At 33.8% G+C, this 14,387-nt stretch overlaps 1 protein-coding gene across 3 annotated transcripts in view; it reads right to left on the bottom strand.

Moving 5' to 3' along the window:
• Positions 1-12,652: 12,652 nt before the first annotated feature.
• LOC124369302 (nuclear valosin-containing protein-like) overlaps positions 12,653-14,387 on the bottom strand; it is a 50,011-nt gene continuing 48,276 nt past the window's right edge. For 2 of the 3 annotated variants that reach the window (XM_046827242.1, XM_046827260.1), the window contains exon 18: positions 12,653-12,809. The gene's annotated coding sequence lies outside the window, so the exon portion shown is untranslated. Of the gene's footprint in view, positions 12,829-14,387 lie in introns of all 3 variants that reach the window. The other variant, XM_046827251.1, reaches the window with a different exon arrangement.

Below are 14,387 nucleotides of genomic sequence, written 5' to 3'. Positions count from 1 at the left end.
GTATGTTTCTGGTCGACCTACGAATTTAGTTTATTTAAATTAAAAACAGCTTTCCATGTAATGCAGATTCCATTGTCTTGTTAACAAAACATTATACTCATTTAATGAGTTTTTTTGAAAGCAGTGTGGAATAAACTATAGATTATTGGTTAAATATTAATTATACTTTTGTTTATATACATACTGTTTTAGCAAATTAACTTATGTATTTAGTTCTTAAATCTAAGTTCATACTACTGACACCGTTTATATTTGTGTATTTATTCTTGTAATGTAATGTGCAAATGGTAAATAAAGATTGTTTTGAATTTGAATTTGTCACGGGCCGCTCGCGAACAAAAGCCATTCTCGGTCGGCGAACATGCGCCCGAGGCGTGATCAGTCTTCAGCACAGTTGGCACACTTGCGCCATCGCTGCTCTGTCGCACTGGCCGCATGGAATATTCCGCCAGCGGATTGATTATGGCGTTGATTGACACAATTGATCGCGTCAAACAGATGTTAGGATCAAACAGTGACGTCAGCTGACCCGAGTGTTGCAACACAGTTTCCTCCCCCGAGAGTTGAAGTTCAGCACCAGAAGGACCTGAAGAAAGGTATTTCGAGTAGTTTCCCTGACAATGGTAGGGAGAGCGGCAGTGATGGCATCCACCAAAACATTCTGCACTTTTCTGCTTATCCAACAATTAAAAGCGCATTCAATCGACAAACAGTGTTATTTTACTGACATATCGTCTAGACTTCTGTTTAGCTGTGTCTGGCCGTCGTGTCATCGTCTCTTGACCCGTGGAAAACAGTGAGAATTTGCAGAAATTGGTCTGTCATTCACTGAGTATTTTTAATTTAGTAGCCTACTAACTTATTGATTTTGAGTTTGCAGGACAGTGCAAACCACGAGTAAATTAAGGGTTACAGGGAAGAACTTGATAATTAAATTAAAACATAAAACCGTAAACTCAAACAAGTTATAAGATATCTTCTCGACGTATCTCACAATGATATTACATGAAGCAGTTCACAAGAGCCGAAGCCAGCGACAGGACAGTGGTACAAAATTGTGCCATTTCCCCGGTTGGTTTAGGTAGCAAGTTGTTTTTAACCCGCTGAACACATTTACCAGAGTTCTACATGCTCAAGGACTTAAATTTAAAATATTTAGACTTTGCATCCATAAGAGGATTGTGTGGCAGAAATGTGCGGTGAGCTAATTCTGAGGCGACTTATAGATAACGCTACGATGCTAGATCTGGTTTACAGTTGTAATTCATTTTAGCCTTATGATCTCATTTTGATTAATTACATTTAAAATATGGAGTATTTGTTAATGTCAGAATTTACTCAATATAACATTTTAAATAGTTTTTTGTAATTTTTTAATCACTGTTTCTTTTGTTTGCGCGAAATAGCGTTTAACTACAACGTCTCAAGAGATAACCGAATGTAACATCGGATCTTATATAATGTTACATAATAATTAACCGATTATACTCGTATACATAGGCCTACAGGAACATTCGTGACACTCATTATTTTATTTATCATGTTAATTATGTTTAAATATTTATAAGCATTTGTACATACGATATTAACCCCACATATGTGCATCATATTAATAAGTTTAATACATAAATTTTGAATATCAAAGTATGATAATAAATATTTCCTGTTCGTTTGTGACATGAACTTGAGTTCTTACTCTATGGTATGAAGAAGGTAGATGAAAATTTCCCCGTGTTTACTTCCTATGCAGTTGTAAACACCGTAACAGCACTTATAGGTCCTGAGAAGTTGATAGCCACGTTTTACTACCTCGAAATGAGTGATGTTCACTGTAAGCCATAGAATAACCCTAAACATCCTACAGCCCCGACCTACTTACCTCCACTCATTTACATATACACCTCGAGATATATTGTGTATTAAATTATTGTAAAGGTTTATTTCTAACAATAACTGACATCTAATATACATACATCCAACATAATAGTAAACAACCATTCGTGCCAGGGCCTTTATGGAACTCCGTAATAATATTTGTCGATAGCTTCAAGGACCATGTCAAATTTAGAAAAATGCAACAAATCACTTGATTACGACTGCCTGAGAATTAGAATATTCACAGATGAAATCTTGAGTTGAATCAATCTGATATTTTTATATAATACATTTAACAACACTTTATAAAATGTTATGTTTGATATAAGTATTATATGGTTAGCCCAAGGAATTCACTTAGCTCAGTTTTTTTTTAATAGTCATATTTAAGGAAAACGGCAATTAATTAATTAACAGTTTACATTAACATTAACATATTATTTATTAGGCATTTAGAATTCTATGATTCATTTTGTAGAATGACGTATTTTAATTTGTTTAAACCCTTTACTCTCTCTTTTTGATAAAGTATCAGAAAATATACTACGAAGTTCCTGCAACGAATACGAAACCAGTTGTATGACTCAGCTGTAATGAAGCATGCTTGCCTTATTGAGGGCGTTACTCTACACGCTTGTCTCTCGTATTAATTGCTCGTTTTATTACTTAATTAATAACTTTACCCTCTCTTTTTGTTAAAGTATAAACAGAATGTACTACGAAGTTCCTGCAACGAATACGAAACCAGTTGTATGACTCAGCTGTAATGAAGCATATTTGCTTTATTGAGGGCGTTACTCTATACGCTTGTCTCTCGTATTAATTGCTCGTTTTATTACTTAATAAATAACTTTACTCTCTTTTTGTTAAAGTATAACAGAATGTACTACGAAGTTCCTGCAATGAATACGAAACCAGTTGTATGACTCAGCTGTAATGAAGCATACTTGCTTTATTGAGGGCGTTACTCTATACGCTTGTCTCTCGTATTATTAATTAATAAATAATTTTATTTTTAGGAAATAAACTACACACTTAGGAGTGATTTTCAAGAGTGGCAGGTCTTACAACCAGAGAAAGATAAATTTTTGTATACGCTAAACGAAGTTTACCAATGATTCTTTTTATTGTAAGGTATAACATTTTTCATCACTCTGTATGGCAGAGGTTCTCAAACTTTTTACTTCGAGTCCCCCCCCCTGCATAATCGCGCTGGAAGCTAGGTCCCCTACTACTATACTATACTAGCATACTATACTAGCAGATTTTGACATTTTACAGTCAATTTTTATTTGGTTAAGTTTTGTACATTCTATGCACATTACACTAGAGTCTACTAGGGCAATAGGTGTAATTGTAATCAAACAAAAAATGTTATACAAACAATTACAATTTGTTATTTATTTCAGCTACTACAGTACATAATTGTTATTTGTAACTCACTGTAATAATAATAAATAGAGCTTTTGTGTGAAGTATGTGCTTTCTGCGCATAGTTTGTGAAAACGTGGTGTCAATTCTGATAACGCTACTCTGAGTTCCTTGGTCGAATCCAGCCTTGAGCGATATTTATTTACTCTTCATAGCAGCTAGAGCAGAAACCAGAGTTTTACAAGAATAAGTGGTGGCTAATGGAGTGAGTATTTTCAATGCCTTTTCACTCAATATTGGGTGTTCCTTTTGTACACCAATCCAGAAGGATATGAGAGAAGATTCTTCAAACTTCATTTTAAGGACGCATTGAGATTTTGTTTTTCCTTTATGTTGAGGGAGCGCTGATCGACTAAGAGTTTGAACCGGTTTTGAATCCATGAGAAACTATCCAAGTTCTCATCACAATATTTTTCAAAACGAGATTTGAGGATTTCTAAGTGTCTACGAAAGCATTCCTTTGCATTGGGTCGAATAGTTTTGATTTAAATTTCTTCATTCATAATTTTAAAATTAGCTCCAAGGAGCTTTGGAGCTTTAAGGAAATAGCTCCAAATTGTCTCCTTTCAGATCGCCCTCGTACAAACTTAGCTTCTTTATACAGCTTTTCGCCTTTTCGGTCCATTGCAGAAGATTTGCATTTTTTCCTGTTAAGACTTGTTCAGTACATTCATTTTAATGAATGTATCTGCCATGTATGCTAATCGCAGCAAAAATATGAGTTAAAGAAAAACAACCTTTTGTGGTTTCGTCCAGAAAAATGCAAGGAATGTTCATGTCTAAGCTGAAATATTCTGGTCAAAGCCTTTCCTCTCCATATCTTCACAGATAATCTTAAAAACTCGAGATTTTAAAGGCTGCCCTCTAATAACACTGACTGTTTTAACGACCACATGAAAAATTTCATCAATATTCCGAGGTCATACATTTTGCTGTTAAAGACTGTATGAATTATGAGGTGTGTCCATTTATCTTTTTGATCTACCTTATTGATCAACCCTCGAATTCCAGTGTACTTTCTTGACATAGTCCGAGCACCATCTGTGCTCATTCCTGCAAACGTCACAAACAAAACAAAACTCTTCCTGCATCGCATCACAATCGAAGAATATTACATAACATATTAAATTAGCAACTATATGAAGATCGATAGCTTCATCAACTTGTATGGCAAAATGGAAATTTTCACCTTTTCCATCAATTCCACGTGCAGATCTTCCGAAATGTCAGCTATACATCTTGATACTGTATCAAATTGATATTGGTATGGCCTTCAACTGTTGACCCATGGATTCTTAAAACATAGTGAAAGCATATAAATTACTGCTGATAATATCAGTTCTTCTCCAATAGTGTGCAGTTTTTTCTTCTGAGCGATTCTGTAAGAAACCAGAAGATGCCAACAAAGCCTTTGAAGGTACGCTTGTAATGTTGTAAAAAGCATTTTTTGTAGGTGTAACAGTATTAAGTATTTGTTAAAAAATATCTCTAGGTTTGTTTGCAATACTTACATGTTTAGTGTCAACATGTCTTTTTTGTTTGTTAGGTTTCATGCTGTCAAAGGCCAGGAAGGTTAGATAGATTATTACACACTGCCGCCGATTTTGGCTAATTATGATTGTTTTTGTAAAACCTAGTGATAAATAACTGTCATCATACTTGCTTACTTTGACCATGCTTGTAGTCCACTTGGACTTGGAGAATGACTTGCCGTGTTGCCGGGATTCTCATTGTGACCTTGACTGTCACTGACGCCACTACTCATACCTGCCTTCACTGATGCGTCTCTACTTCCACCACTTGTTTTAGTTACAAGACATATTTTAATTTCTATGTAAATATATACACTTGTACTCAACCAACATTTTAAGTATCTATTAAAATAACCAAAAAACAAGGAGAACTGCTACATTGAAAACGTGCAACTGCACTAATTGCAGTAGAAGTGACGCGTTGGCGGTAAGTGTAGGATTGTGGGGGGGGAGGGGTAGGATCAGTCATGGTTGTACCTTGGTTAAGTGTTAGAGAGGGCTTCTTAGCCCTAACTTCGCCTGGTAAAATAAGACATTCTTTACTTTACTTTACTTTTACCTCGTGATACATTCTGAAACCACAAAACCCAGGCATGCTAGGTGCTAGCTAGCTACCGGGAGAGTCATCTTCCGTGCTGTACTGAAATCATGTTCAGCATTTTTATGACATTGACTAAAATTTATACACTTGTTGTAATTTTTAAAACAATAAGTTTGCTTTACTATTTTTTTTTTAATAAATTACATTAATTCTTAACCAAGATTTGGCCCTTCCCTTGAGGGTTATGCCCCAATCTTTGAGAACCTCTGCTGTATGGTAGTGGGCTACCTATACAGTTGAGATCTGCGAAAGTCATGTCATCGTTTCCCTCGTTGCTAAATCAGCTGATTTTCTCTCTCACAATCATTACTCTCCCTATGTAAACATCTCTTTCCCTATTTTAATGTCCCTGTGTCTCTTTTCTTCTATTGACTTCATTAGAAAGAAAGGTGCTCTGTATCAATAAAATAGTGAATTGCTTTGCAAACATGAAGCCTACAACTTTAGTGTGTTTGTAAGTGATATTTATAAGGATTGTACCATAGTTTATTACAACATTTACATAATTACAATATTTACATTTATATAACTCCGCAGTGTTATTTTCAACAGTTCTGTTTGTACAGTGTTAAAAAATGTACCTTTGTTAATACCAAAAGTAAAACACCTAAGGTGATATAATTTTTGGTTTATTTCATTCATATTTATTTCCTTCAAGAGAGAACCATTTTGAGTACATTTCCATGGGGAGAAATTACCAATTAACTAAAAGTTATACATATAATTAGGCTTATGATACATCATTTAGCTTTGATGATAATCTAACTTTTAACTTGTCAATAACATAACATTCTCTTTGAGATATTGTGAAACACTTCTATACCTTGTCATGTTGTTTACATGCAAAGCCTAGTAAATATTGTTTTTTTAGCATTTAGAGGGAAGTTTAAGTTTTTGGATCATCCCAAATTGAACTTAGGGCAGCAGGTGCATACCCTTGTTTATCCTGTCATTGAAAAATGTAAGGCCTTTTAAGTTTATAAGAAGAGTCATCACTGGCAGAGAAAGCCTGCTGTGGTATGCTCTTCACCACTCCTATGATGCAGCTCTTTTGAATATGGATAAACCGTCCATTCCAAATCCAAGAAAGATGTTTATCTATAATAATATTCCCCTTTCTAGGCGTAGTTGGCCATTTTCTATTTACAATTTAACCATGAGTGTTGTAATTGCATTGGAGGAGGAGGCAACATTCTCAGCACTGAAGAGATGGCTAGGGCTTCATCGGTCTACAGATGTAAGCATGCTATACAGAATTGAAGGCATCTGATGCTTGATACGTATTTCAACTTTGACAAAAAATTTTACACCATAAGATTGGCGAAAAATTAAAACTACATGTATCTGTTGGCGAACCTTAAGGATTCTCACTAATAGAACAGTCACACATGGATATTTCTGACCTTAAGTTTCAAATAGGCTTTGAAGACAAATTAATGGTTGGCATTTCAGTTAGTTGTCAAGGACTGGGTTACTCAAAGCAAAGAAACACCAATGAGATGATTGGAATCAGGAATCTGTTTCAACACGAGGATGGAGAACATTTTTTTACGACTCCAGGGTCTAACGGTTCAGCATGGCTGGTTAGCTGATGGTGACTTTGATAATCCTCTTAACATACATGGAGAGCTTTTATGTATGATTGGTCTCTGGCAATCTTGAAGTTTTATGCTAATGCCAAGTAAAGTATATGTGCAGTTTCAAACAGTTTAGCAAACTGAGGAGTTGATACACCAGGCAAAATTCATTTGTGTTTACCAGTGCTTCACATTCTTGTGGGGTGCCCCTAATTCTTAATTGATGGAAGAAATATCTGGTGACGTAATAAAGTCTCACTAATTTAAAAGAAGCTGAAGCCTTTATATATTGGAAGAGTAAGGAGAAACAACAATCTGCAGGCATCTAATGTTTATTAGGCATGGATATAAAGGAAAACAGTGAAGATTATTCAACCCATTATTGTAGCTGCAGCAGAATGAATCATCTGTATTCATGCAGGACATGGATTTTATGAGTTCCCACTGGTTTTGGCTGCTCCAAAATGACTTTGTGGCTTACTCTCTGATCCACCATTTGGTGGTTATTATTAAGCTAACTATTCCTTGTAAGACATATTAATTTTTTCAATAATAGCTATTCAAGCTGAATAAATATGAGTCTTTATGTTGAAGTGCTTGACAAAGAAGTCTAAAAGGTTGCTTTTATACTGTGGAGAGCAGAAACTCTAAAGCAAAATTCATAAATCTGAAGGAGTTTGGATTGGGAAAACAGAATGTAAACCAATTTTTTGGGTACATCTCAAAGTTCTTCATTGGAGGTATCTTATGCTTGTGGGGCAGAAGATCTAATCCCTTAAGGTAAGGGAATTGGGGTAAGGGTGAGGGAATTATTTTGGTCACTTCAAAGTATTTTAACACTCCATGTCAGATCTCCATTAATCTTCTTCACTGTTGAAGCCTCTATTATCAGTGGGTAATTCCACCATTTCAGGTCTTGTTAATTATCATTTTCTTTTTGAAGCTTCTACTGTCAATTTTAACACTTTTACTGTTGCTTTATACTGAGTAAGACTGACTATTCTTAATCTTGCCTCTGTGCTGTAAGGTATTTGCTGCAATCAGCGTGTTAAACTACTGTAATATAAGTCTACCTATAATACATGTAGTTAAAATCTTAACTGCTTGTATATATTGAGTGAGACTAACTACTCTAAATTTGACTCTGTCCTGTAATGATTCTTCTTCAGTTAATGCGTTACTCAACACAACATTCACTCCTAGCTGCTTACCATCTTCCTTATTTCAAAATTTATATTTTTCCATATAAAATTAGATGATATAAAAAACTTGTTTTAAATGAAAAAAGAATAACTTATATGCTGAGAATTATTCCTGTTAAAAATAATGCTTTCATGTCCTAATTGTTTGACTTGAAATAAAGCCAACAAGTTTTATGTAATGAGAAATGTTGGATAATTAAACTATCTACCTGATAATTAAAATTTATTACTTCATTGACATTAATCGCACACTTATCTCACATTCCTAAGAATCAATTCCAAGCTTACGTGGGCCGGTGTAATGACATATTCAGATTTTCTGGTTATGGTAGTGTTAAAACATTGCAAACACAATTAAATCTTGAGATATTTAGGACATTGTGGAGGGCCATCAAGACCACCAAATAAGTAGAATATTCTCTACCCTCTGTGTTAAGTTTGTCGCAACGTTTTGATGTGGTGTGAACTGGAAAACTTAGAAGACAGTCACTTACTGCAAATGTTTAAGAACATTATCATAGTGTCTCGATTGTTCCTACGAGATAAAGAGGAAAACAACAAAGTTTTTGTATTCTATCTTGCTCTGCTTGCTTTGCAGATTTAAATTGAGTGCAAGATTATGGAGTTTATATACTAGTTCGTTACCAAAATGTCTCATGAAAGTTAAACATTTAGATAGAGAGTTGTGGAGAAACAATTTTATTGTTTGTCACATTTACAGAACCAATAATGTAATTGTTTCTCCATAATTGTTTAACTTGCCCAAATGTTTAACTCTTGTGGCTACTGTGAATGGTCCTTGACAAATGTGTGAGGTTAGTTTCACTTCAGTAGTGACAGTTGTGTTTATTCACAACATCGGTCAATTAGAAGTGCACTCATCTGAAAACCAGATGTTCTTCAAGTGATATTCTAACATCTCTTACCTAGTTACAAATTACATCACTAAATTCTACCCATCTATCAATATCATCTTCATGTAAAACTTGATTTACAAGGAATTATAATTACAAAAATTTATAACAGAACTAACAGATAACCCTGTTGTGGCAGAGGATTTAATGTACGGTAATGTATTTAAATTCATGTAGAACTTTTGGTTTTCTCTGTTTTTTAATAGCCATTCACAAAACGTTTTAAGAGCATGTTATACATATTGATTTAAAACGACATTATAAATTTTATTTGGATAAATATTATAGTTCAAAACTATTGCAATTGATTTTTAATTGTTCATTTTCATTCCCAGGCTCATTAATAAATATAACTTATATATATGGCTCCTATAACTGCTCCTATATCTGACTCAAATAGTAATATCAAAGAATACTTTTTAAAATTCTATAATAATGGTACAAAACACAATTTAAAGAAAATCACTCCTTCACAAATCGTTGCTTGGCTAAAACTGATCAATACTTCTTCAAATGCCATAAACTCAAAATTCCAAACAAGAAGAAAATTGAGCTGTTTTGGCTTTATCAACTGTGTTATTCCCAAAACAAAAAGCTTGTATTGGGATTGAAACAAAAAACATAGGTAAGAGAATTTTATTAAACAAGGATCATCACAAAAGTGTTAGTTTGCGTTTTTATTACCACAAAATATCCTTTTAATACCCTGTAATCATAGACCTGTTCATATTCCAAACAGTTGTTAAGTAGACAGACTGATGTCTCCCTTTACAACTTCTGCCACTGTCAGCTCGTACAAAACATCTTATTCCGCTACTTATCCCTTGTCATTACTTGGCAGTTACTAATATCTACATTATTCTAATATCATATCTTAGTTCGTTACTCATATTCATATAAAATTACTCATTCACAAATAGTTCGTTAAACTTTTTTATTTTGTATACTTTTGACAAAATGATACACATCTCTTCACAGCTTAAAGGCTTTCTGCCTATAACCATGCCTTCTAATCTTCTGAGGGAAAAAGTATGTGTAGCTAATCGGGTGCTATTTTATTTATGAAACTTTTATGTTTGATATAACACTTGTAATATTATTGTTGAAAAAACTAGATTCTATAAATGAGATGCAGATGTGCACCATTATTACTCTCCCGTCCTGTGGACAATTATACAAGCATTTGGAGAACTTTTGCCTTTGTATTTTCTTACTAAGTTACAGAGGCAACCCAAGATAGAAATTTAACATGTCCAAAATCTCATTTCCCGGATTCTCCCACCCCTATTTGTAGTCTATCCTTCACTCATATATTTAGAACCCCTGCATTACAGTAATTTTTCAATCTAAATTTTATAACTTCTGGAATAAAAATATGCTTCCAATCTTCCTAACATCTATAAATAATTTTTGTACAAGTACTTGATATAAGTGAAAAGAAGAAGCAAGTTGATAGCATATGCAACTACACAGTAGGTTTTCAGTTTGAGGGTCAAACCCATCCACTCATATTTCATGAGAAGGAGGGAGGTAGATTATTGATTTTTTAATACTATGTATTAAAATATACAGGAGGTGTAAAAGATGTGATCAAAATCTTTTAGAAATATGTAAACAGATTTTATTACCCTGAAAATATACAGAAACAAAACAATTTCTTCAACCAATATGTGTACTTATCATCTATTTTATAAAGTGAATTAAACATGTCCCTATTTACTATCTATCTATATATATAAAAATGAAACTGTTCGTGTGTAACAGCATCACTCACAAACGGCTGGACGGATTCGCCTAATTTTTTTTTTTAATTTGTTCGTCTTGATCTGTAGAAGGTTATAGGATACTTTTTATCCCTTTCCCGATTCAGGATTCCGCCCCACTGGTTACAGAAATACCCGTAAGAAATGCATTGCAGCAAACATATGTTATTAAGTGAAAGAGTCTTTTCAAATTTTTAATCAGCTGTTCTTTGTAAACATATATAATGCGACAAAAAATATATTTATATATAAATTTCTTTACACTTATAGTTTTAAAGCATAGAGTAAGCTTAAGAGAAACGACAAATTTTGTTTAAACTGTTTCTGCAATCATAATATATAAAAATGAATGTTTGTGTGTTTGTCCTTTATAGACTCAGAAACTATTGGACCGATCACTATGAAAATTTGTATTTTTCTATGTAGAAGGTTTATACGCAATGCCCATTGATGTAACTAACCACCAGGCTGTACTGAAAGATATAAAAGTTATCAAAGCGCCTGCACATTATAAACTGCAATTACAACACAGTAGTTACGTATATTAAAATATCCAAACACTACTTGAAGGCAAAGAAATATACGGGCAAAGCTTAAGAGACGCGTGCGAAGCCGCGGGAAACAGCTAGTGTAGTGATATAGAATGTGAACTAACGAATATATCTACTTTCCTTATGTTATATGAGTGATAATTACTTCCAGGAATACTTCTGGATCGTGTTCTGGCTATATTGAAATTTCTAAGCTGAACACATGCAAATTAAATGAACCAGTCATGTAATAAATAATGTCAGATTTCAGTCACTGATAAATAATTTTATTTCTATAAGTTTGTACGATGTTTACAAACATTGTAATACAATTTACCATTTTGCCCACTATGCCATGTCAATGATCGGCTTTATGTTCAGTCTTAGGATCGGACGAAGTTACTTTAACAAACTTATCATTCATTAATCAATATACAGAAATGTTGGTCTTTAAAACTAAAAATTCAAAAAATGTTTAGTTTTATTTCAGATTAATTATATAACAAAAATTGAAAAGGATTGTATTATTTTTTCAAAGAGTTTGGAAAGGGAGTTATCTCTAACTTGGTGAATTCCAGGTAAGTCAACTTTTAAATTCTCAGCAGAATGGGGGAAGAAGCAGCGCTTGTAAAACAGAGGCTTTTCAAACTCCTTCACATTAATGAATCCATAGACTACATTGTACTTTTCAAACTCCTTCACATTAATGAATCCACAGACTACATTGTACTTTCCCTGGTAATACTATGGAAATGGTATTCTCCCCACCCCCGTTATAGATGTAATTGTAAAGTGATCTCCATTTTTATAACGTATATTATATTACTTCATTTCATTTGGTGCCCTACACTAAACTGTGAGGGCACAGGTCTAGAGCAACCACTGGTCAGTTACATTTATTAAATTTATTTAAACATATTTAAAGTGTAATAAGTGATGAATAGTATTTTACTTATGTTGATAAGAAAGTATAAATATATTTTCCTTCGATGTTGTCAGTTTTCCTCCAGTAATAAAAACCAATACCAATTAAGTAAAAGATTTATAATACGTTTCTTAATATTATGTTCCAGTGAGGTAATTTTGAAACATTTTCTATCATTCTTCACAACAGACCCCGATGCTTGTTAGTCAAGTAGACAATGTAATGACAGTATTTTACTCTTTCAAGAACACTACAGTACAAATAATAATATATTATTGCAAACACATTGTAAATGAAAAACATTTTCAAATAATAAAATACTTTATTACAATATTCAATGTCTCTGAATAAACATGCTTGTAACTAAATTATACATCAAGCTTGCTTCCTCTAGAAAGGATTGATACAGCATCCTGTTCATGTGGTAGAATTTCTTGAACGATAATGTAGCCATTAAATCTGAAACCAAACCACCAAACTACTATATTAATGCTTTTTATTTTTAATTTCAAACTAACACTATAAACAACTGTGAAAATTAATCAATTCCAGAAAAACACATTTTATATGCCTAAAATGATTTTTAATAGATTCCTCGTAGTTGATTTAGGGGTGTGAATTTTGTGTCTTTGTTATAGGTATAACCATTCCCCTAATATATGTTAAGGAGGCCTTATCCAACTCACCCTGTATATAAAGGTCTCATATTAGAAGGGGCATGAAACAAAGGTAAGAAACAATTTGTTCAGAAGTTTTTTCTAGAATTTGATTGCAATAGGTAAAATTGTTTTTGGAAATCACCCAAAAATTTATCATAGTTTTGGTTCAAAACCATATTGGTTTAAAACATTTCAAAAAGATACTTGAAAATAATATGAAGAAAAATCCAGCCAGTTCAAAGAAAACTAATTTAACTAATTCGAAAGATGCACATTTCAGATGGTTCCCAATAACCACACCTCCACAGCATTGGCTTTATACTTATGTCAATTTGGCATATTTTGTTTGGTTTGGTAGGATTAATCTGATTTTGTAGATTACTATATTCACGAGAAATAAATATATTCTTATTCATATGATATTCAAATTAAGAATACAAACCATGAAATTTAACAAATCCAAACTTTCACGTTTCAAACGGGGTATAACTGTGATTGTGAAGTATTCACAATTTACTTAGGGAATTTCAACCTAGAAATGAGAACTCCAAAGCTTCATTGTAATACTTTATAATTGCATCTTTGCCTTTTAGTCTGATGGTCTTATGTTTCTTCCGACTCCTTATTTCCCAGTTATGACTGATGGGAGATTTTTGCCTGCTTCCATGTCAGAGTAAGTCACGCTCAACTTCCTTGTTGGTCTTCTTGGGCAATGACCACTTCGCTGTTTAATATCGCATTGGTGGCATATAGAAGGAATTCTATGCCCTTTTTGCTTGGTTGAGTTGTGAGGTCATATCTCAAGACTTGACAGGTACGAGAAGCAATACAGGGTGTGGTAGATAAGTAATGAGACTCAGTCTAGAAAAACAAATTTATTGATCCGATTTGTACAAAACACAGCACGTTGGATGTTCGGAATATCGTTGAAACGATGACCCTTCAGGCATCTTTTTACCTTCAGAAATAGGAAGAAATCAGGAGAACTCATGTCAGGGCTGTATGGTGGCTGTGGCAGAACTTCAACTCCTATTCGGGTCAAATAGGAGGTCACGAGGCTTTTGTTCGCGGGGAGCACTCGGGGAACCAATTTTGCGCAAACTTTCCTCATCATCAAATCTTGCGTAACAATTTGGTGAACCGTAAATTTATTCACGGAGACCTCATCAGTGATCATTTTGAGGCTTAAACGACGGTTGGAGTCCAGGAGTTCTTTCACTTTGGCCACCGTTTCATCCAAACGACTCGTTGAAGGGCGTCCAGATCATTCCATGTCTTCAACGGATTCCCTCCCGTTTTTAAATTCATTAAACCACCGTAACACTTGAGATCTTGATAGGGCGTGCTCTTTGTAGGCCTCCGTAATCGTAGCAAAAGT

Source organism: Homalodisca vitripennis, chromosome 1 (assembly GCF_021130785.1).
Source record: "Homalodisca vitripennis isolate AUS2020 chromosome 1, UT_GWSS_2.1, whole genome shotgun sequence".
NCBI classification, from domain to species: Eukaryota; Metazoa; Arthropoda; class Insecta; order Hemiptera; family Cicadellidae; genus Homalodisca; species Homalodisca vitripennis.
The sequence above is the reverse complement of the archived record's forward strand: the minus strand, read 5'-3'. Positions and strand labels throughout refer to the sequence as shown.